Raw genomic sequence first — 7605 nt, forward strand, 5'->3', positions numbered from 1 at the left:
AATTGTGGTGAGTTGCTTCACCCACAGCTTCTCTCTCTCTCTCTGTCCGCACACGCACCACATTTGCACAATCTCAATTGGTATCAGAGTTATGGCTTGGTGATGGCAAGGAGCATGGTGGTGTTGAGAGCTTCAAGGAAATTCTCATGATGATGGAAAGATCAAGAAAGCCTGGAAGCTTTGCGAGAAGACAATGGGAGCTTGTGAGTTCAACTCTCATGGAATCTGAGAATACAATGTGGAAGATAATGTGTAGGTGATGGTGCTACCCTTAAAATTGTGTGCGCTACAACACTGTTTTGCAGATCTTTTTTCTCCGTGTAGAATGCAGATCTAAAAATGCTGTTGATGATCCCCTCTGTTTGGACATGGTCTATTTGTAGAAGAAACTTTATGCAAATTCCTCACCGATTTGTTGATATTCAGCTCAAATTGATTGTATGCAAGAAATTTCAAGTCTTCTATTTCTCGCAGTGTGCAGGTATGATGCACTTTTGAAAGCATGGTAAGCGCTCAAAGTTGGGTCCATCATACTCGCAATGTGCACGTATGATGCACTTTTGAAAGCATATGATAGGTGCTCGAAGTTGGGTGCATAAATTTTGAGGTTGAAGATGCAATTTCAGTTTGTGTAGAGCTTGAGGTTTGAGGTTTTTATAAGATTTGGATAAAGAAGAAGCGGGTAGATTTGGCCAACAGATACCTATTTTCAGTCGAGGCAACGTTGTCGGCATTGGCACTAGAGGTGGAGCTTCTTTCATAGGTTTTCACGGGACAATTTGGCAGTAAATTCTTGCTTCTATTCATGGTCTTTTGTGGACGGATTTGCATATGGTTATGGCGCATGGTTGATGCCCGTTGTACATGCATTTTGGCGAGCACTTTTGATTGCCGGTGAGCTCTCTTGAGAGCATTGTTTCCGCATTGATCAATTTTTTAGATTGCACCTCTTTTGGCACTTCTTTATGCGCAATCAATCCGTTGATGTATGTTGAGTGCAGATTGCTATTGTATGCCACATTGTGGAGCCATTTTTGCTTTAATATTTGGCATTGAGTAGTGGTTTTTGTTTATGGCTTTGAGTCCTCTTTCAAAGATTATAGTGGTCGAGGTTTACTCCCACTTTGTCATATCTTTTGTTACATATTTTGGTCAGTTTATAGGGGTCAAGAGCTTCTCCCACTTTGGCATCTTGGATGTGGTTATGGTTTGACAGTTTGCATTGGGATTTTTCTCACTCTGTCCAATTTTCCCTAGATTTCTCACCCTAGTTTTGGCTTCATTGCCATACACTCTTTGATCCATTTATCCTCATTGGATTGAGATGGTGATTCCCTCTTGTTGTGGTCAACTTTGCTATCGCATTGACACACATATGGTTCTTTTGGACACAGATAGGTGTTCACGTACCTCACTCGCAAGAGTGAGTTTTTGGGTTCAAGCCCTCTACCCATGGGAACAAGATCTATAGCATGCAAGCAAGCGTTGTTTAGTAGAGTTTTGCACGGCAAAGTTTAACTCTATATATATGTGAAGGTTTTTTACAAGTCAATACAAGGCAGTAGCATGTTATTTTTTGTCGATCAACTCTGCTTCTCTCTCTCTCTCTCTTCACCTGCTGCACGCCATCTCCTAGCCATGGTGATCCTTTGGTGGCATCATCCATAGCCACTGCCCCATTAAGTTGTATCAAAGCCCAGCCAGGTCGTGGGAGTGTCATTAGGCATGGCATTCTAAAATGCTAGGTCTATAAGGCGATGCAGCAAGGCGCATGCAATTGTGGACGAAGTCGGCTCTGCAAAGGCATTCTAAAATGTAGTTGGCATTGGTAGCACCTAGACGGAAGCTCTGCAGCATATCCAAAACATACATGGTGTAGAGGGGAGTGCAGGGCAGGAAGCATACCTTTCATAACGTTGCAAGATGTAGTGGAAGCAGTCGAAGGCTTTGACAACATCTCAAAACGCTGCTACCTTTGGCAATTTTGCAAGGCGTTCAAAAAGTTGTCTAAGGTGCTTGCAACCCATTGAAGGGCTTCTCAAAACACTATCTCCAGCAAGGCCGTGGTGCAAGAGGTGATCACACCTATCAAAACGCTCTACAAATTTTGTGACCATTGACTGAACATATTGAAACGCTATCAATGGTGGTACTCACATCCTACAAGCAGTTATACCAAACAATGGGTGATGCCTTTGGCAAGCCTTGGTCTTGTCAGCGACAAGGTAATAGGCAAAGATATTCAAGGTCACGGCTCCTTATTGCAATCAAGGCGATGCATGGACATGTTCAAAATGCCAAGAAAGATTTACAACATGCTCAAACACATAGACAACCACTCAACCACAGAAGTCAAAGGTTTGCTAGAAGGATCTGGTCCATCAACATCAATTTTCTCAAAAATTGTTTTTCATGTTCAATGTCATAGATGTGTTATGCTATCAACACCATATATTTTCTATCAAAGCTTTGTTTTAGACTATAAATTGTCAGTAATTTCCATGACATACATAATACGTTTTATAGACACTACCACATATGCAAAGTGGTAAGACATCCCAAAAATATTAGTTTTTTGTTCAAGTCCTCATTTATGTAAACCAATTCTCCTGACGTTAACTAGTAAAGCAAAACTTCCATATGTCAGTAGCTAATTTTTGACCTACACCCTATCTATGTGTTTAGGGGGGGGGGGGGGGGGGGGGGGGTCATTGTCATAAGCACCAGGTTATGGGTGACCAAAACCCTTGGTTGTGAGACAACCTAAAACTCACGATTGACGACCGAGTACACCAAAAACTAAGTATCATGGGAATGATAAGTCTAGTTTGGGCTTAAGGGGGGGATTGTTGGGTTTCAAGCCCTCTACTCGTGGTAACAGGCTCTATAGCATGTAGGCAAGGGCAATTTAGTAGAGTTTTGCATGGCAAAGTTTAACTCTATATGTATGTAAAGGTGTTTTACAAATCAATACAAGGCAATAGCGTGTTATTTTTTGTTGATCAACTCTGCTTCTCTCTCTCTCTCTCTCTCTCTTCACCTGCTGCACACCATCCCTTAGCCATGGTGATCCTTTCATGGCATCCTCCATAGCCGTTTCCCCATCATGCATATGAGATGTATGCTTGTGTGACTGTGAGTTACAGGTAGCTGAATTTATGATTGTGTAGTGGTTGAGTTGATCTCCCACTTTGACATTTACTTAGGGCACTTGATATGTGTGATAGTTTTGAGTCCACTACAATGACTCATGTGAGACAACGATCTCCTTCACGTCGACACGTGAGAGATTGGCATTGTGATCACACAAGGAACATTAGACTACATTGCTTTAGACGCACGAGGCAACGACACAGATGTATGTGTGATACAGAGATGATTTTGACACAGACTATAGAGATGGATTTATATGCTAGTGATGGGGTGATATCACATTTACCTCTAGTGTTCCTCTTGCTTTGATTTCTGATACAGATGTCACTTTCTCTTGAGATGATATGCAATATTCCACATCACATCATGTCGTGAGTGGTTTAGCACTTTTTCGAGTGGTTATCCTTGGTCATGTGCATCTAGCTGACGAATCAACATATCACATAGAGGGTGCAGGAGATATATTGTTGCCATTACCCAATGATGCATCTCATATGCTATGGCATGTACATTATGTTCCTGATATGACACAAATCTTGATCTCAATGAGATGCTTGAGAGATAGGGGATGTCAAGAACTGCTTAGAGAGAAGTTCTTCTAGATGCGCTGGGGTTCGCTAGTCATTGTGAGAGGATCCAAGATTGGCTTGGTCTACCCTATGCATGTATCATGTGCAAGACATCATAGTCTCAATTACATTACAATCATGTCAATGAGAGATTAGACACATATCTTTCACAAATGAGCTCCAGAGTGTTGTACATGACATGTATGTAGATGTAGAGTTAGAGCAGCCTTGCTCTAACGCAACACATCAGATTGATCCTCTTAGGACAGAGACACCCCCTACCATGGAGATGAGTGATATGGAGTTTTTTGACATGCTCATGCTAGAGGAAAATATGGTGATGTCAGGACACGTGGATATAGTCTCTATGCACGATGAGGGAGTGACGACTATCCTAGAGTTAGGATTGACACGTCCATATACGACTAGTTTTGGTGGTGATCCAGTGTGTGTTGAGATACTTACTGCGGATAGATTGGTAGAGATCACTACAATAAGGCATTGATGTGGTTGGAACATATATGCTGGCAAAGTTTACGCGTTTGTCATCAGCCTTCAAGACTCTCATGTACGACCTCTTAGTGTTGACACCCAATATAGGAGCTACAATGGGAGCATTTACAGTTGGGGTTGTTAGTCCTGTGATGACTTACACTAGCATGATGCATCATGGAGCAGTGTAGGTCATTACACGATACTTGTAGAATACACATGCTAATTCTAGCAAGGATATACGCTTTTGCTCACCGCTAGAGCCTATACAGCAACATGCATCGATTCTGAGAGAGCCAGCGTGTAAAGGTTGAGATGATATTCCTCCCTATACCTCTTGTACATACTACTAGGTCCTATAGTACTACCACTTATCGACACATTTGTCTTTAAGTGGAATATTGCTGGGTAAAGACAATGTGCCTCTTACCCTAGTCGGATACGCCAAAGGTGTTCGATCGCCCATCAGTTGTACACACCTTATTATTTATTAGATAGAAGAATAAGGGGCTCTCTCACACAGAATTGTGTTGATTGCTCCACCCACATCCTATGTTCTGTGTGTGTGTGTGCGCGCGTGCGCACATGCATGCACCACATTTGCGCACTCACGGATTCCTTGAAAGAGGTCGTGAGGATGTTGAAATTCAAGTCTAAACAACTTTTGATGAAGACACTCTTGGGATCAAGATTGATCTTATCATCCATCTTGTTGACATTTCTCGACCACAACGCACACCACTAATCAGCTAAAAAAGAAGAAAAAAAGAAGAAATGAGTCCCCCTTTGACAATAGGGTTTGTAAGGGGACCTGGGCCTATTCGTCTTCGTCTTTATCCCTTCATTTTGAATGGCTTGGTGGACAAGGTAGTTGACATGGAATATCACCTTCCTTGGTGGCAACCCTCATGCCATAATCGGATGTGGAGGTCTATTTGATTCGGTTAGGTGTGTGGATTTGTTCCTAGCTACCTATACTCTCCGCCTCAGGTGGCTCCCTTTGTCAACTGATGTATGTGAATTGGGTTGGAAACTGTGGTATACGTAGATGCCATAGTTCGGTGTTAGCATGGCTTGCTATGTAATTTTTTTTGGTTTTAATACAAATCTCACTTAAAAATTGTGAGTTTGAAAAAAAAAAAACAACCTTGCACAAAGATGGGTATGCATGTTAAAAAGCCCTTTGAGTATCAAATTTTTTGGGGGCAAAACTCACAATCATGAGTGACGAATGTATTAAAACAATAAATTTACACAACAAGCCATGCTCACTGTTACCATAAATATGTGGTAGTGATGTGTGTGAACAATTCCACTTAGGACCTTCGGGGCATTTTTCCCCTCACTAGGAGGTTTTCTCCCCCGTGCCCTTAGGACCGCAGTGGCATTTTTTCCCTCACTATGAGGTTTTTCTCCCTGTGCATTGTATATATGCCCATCACTCTAGGGCTAACTAATATTTCCATCGCACACTAAGTAATACTACTCTTTGTTGTGTGCCTTGAGCTCCTTCGTCTTCTCCAAGATCTGTGTGTTTCCCTGCAACCCTATTTCCAACAATTGGTATCAGAGCAGGTTGCGTCCTCTCGTGCTGCGTAAAAGAGCTGGGAGGTGAGGAGGAAGAAAGTGCCCCAACTTAGCATCTAAAGCTCCAAACTAGAGTGGCAGCCATCATCTATCCTCTTGCATGACCCTAGGTAGTAGAGGCCTTCTAACCTCTCTATATTGTCACCACATCCCGACTATGATCAGTGTGTGCCTACCTCCTTTTGTGGCCTCCTACCTGAATCATACCAGGAGTCGCTCGAAGGGGTCTGAAAGCACTTTCTAAGGATGCCCAATTTCTTGGAAGTGGATGGTGGCCTTTTGGCATTCTTGAGCTGAGGTGCTATCTGCTAAATCTTATCCAGACGATTTTTTTCCCTTTAACACTCCCGTGCGACGGGGTATTGAATATGGCCCTGCCTTGACTTGGAAGTGGATGGTGTACTCTTGGCATTCTTCAACCGAGGCGCTATCTGTCGAATCTTATCCAATTGGATTTTTTGCCCTTAACCCTCCCGTGCCGACGCGATACTGAATAGGGCCACGTCCCGACTTGAAAGTGGATGTTGTCATTCTACAACGGAAGTACTATCTATTGAATCTTATCCAAACGGTGAGGGCGAGCTTTTTGAAATGGGGCCTCTAAACCCAAACCAATGGGTCTACCCTCACAAAATGTTCGTAAAGAGGTACGCACACTACTTGGGGCACCACCTTCTTTTGGGAGTGGAGAAGGAAACCAATCAAAATAACACTTGCACTCACCCACTCAAGCAACACACTTTGAAAACCCCCTTACTCTATATACACTTTGGACACTTGAACACCATCAATGATTATGCAACCCAATGTCGTGCATCAAAATGAAATATGCAATTTGTGGAATAGCATTCACCTTCTCCCCATAAGAATACCCATAATACATCCAAACTCTTCCTCTCTCAAGCACTCATAAAAAAATCATGCGCACAAGGCTTGCCTCTCAAACACACAAGAGAATCACTTACATTAAACTAACACACTTTGCATAGAGAGCTCATCTCCATCTATGCAATGCCGTGACACAAATGAAATCACCATGAGAGGTAGCCACATGCATATGTAATGAAGCAAAAGAGAGTTGGAGTGAGAAATTTATTTAGACCAATTGAATAAGTGTGGAGAAACAAACCAATGGTAAATTGAGAATAGAACACTTACTTGATTTCTCGCACACCTTTTAAGGGGAGGACAGACGCTGGCTAACCATCACGAATTGCGACACTTGAAAGTTTTGAAGATGATTTCATGATCATTAACATAACCATGAGAGAGATCATGATGTATTTACAAGTTATTGAGGTGCTACAAATGATTTATTGGGTTGATGGAGTAAGAGATTGTAGAATGGAAAGAGTGGAGAATAGAGTTGCACTTCCTCCAAAGAGGAGGGTTAGGAGGGAGGATGTGAAAGAGGGAGAGTTGGGGTTTTCTCTACTATTGATCAAGAAACAACATGAAGTTGAAAAAATAGGTGTGTGTCCTTGAGTCTCTCCAAGGGGGGCTATTTATAGTTGTGTATGAGTGGGATTATGCTATACTTAATTAGAGTAAGTGATTAGACCTAATTAAGTGTCCTTTGACCACTCATTGAATATTGGACATAAAAGGGATTATTTATTCACCAAAAATATCATTTTAGACCGTGAAGGCTCCATAGGGGTGCATAATGTAGGTGGGCCCCACCATGAGGCCCTATGGGTGGCTCCTGCGGGGTATCTCAACTTGTCTGTCTTGGCATTTAGAAAGCATCTTTAGGTTGGTCCCATCACATGCAAGTGACCTTGAACACTCATTGCTCTTCTAG

The sequence above is a fragment of the Adiantum capillus-veneris genome, chromosome 19 (genome assembly GCF_014529385.1).
Source record: "Adiantum capillus-veneris isolate H3 chromosome 19, ASM1452938v2, whole genome shotgun sequence".
Lineage (NCBI taxonomy): Eukaryota > Viridiplantae > Streptophyta > Polypodiopsida > Polypodiales > Pteridaceae > Adiantum > Adiantum capillus-veneris.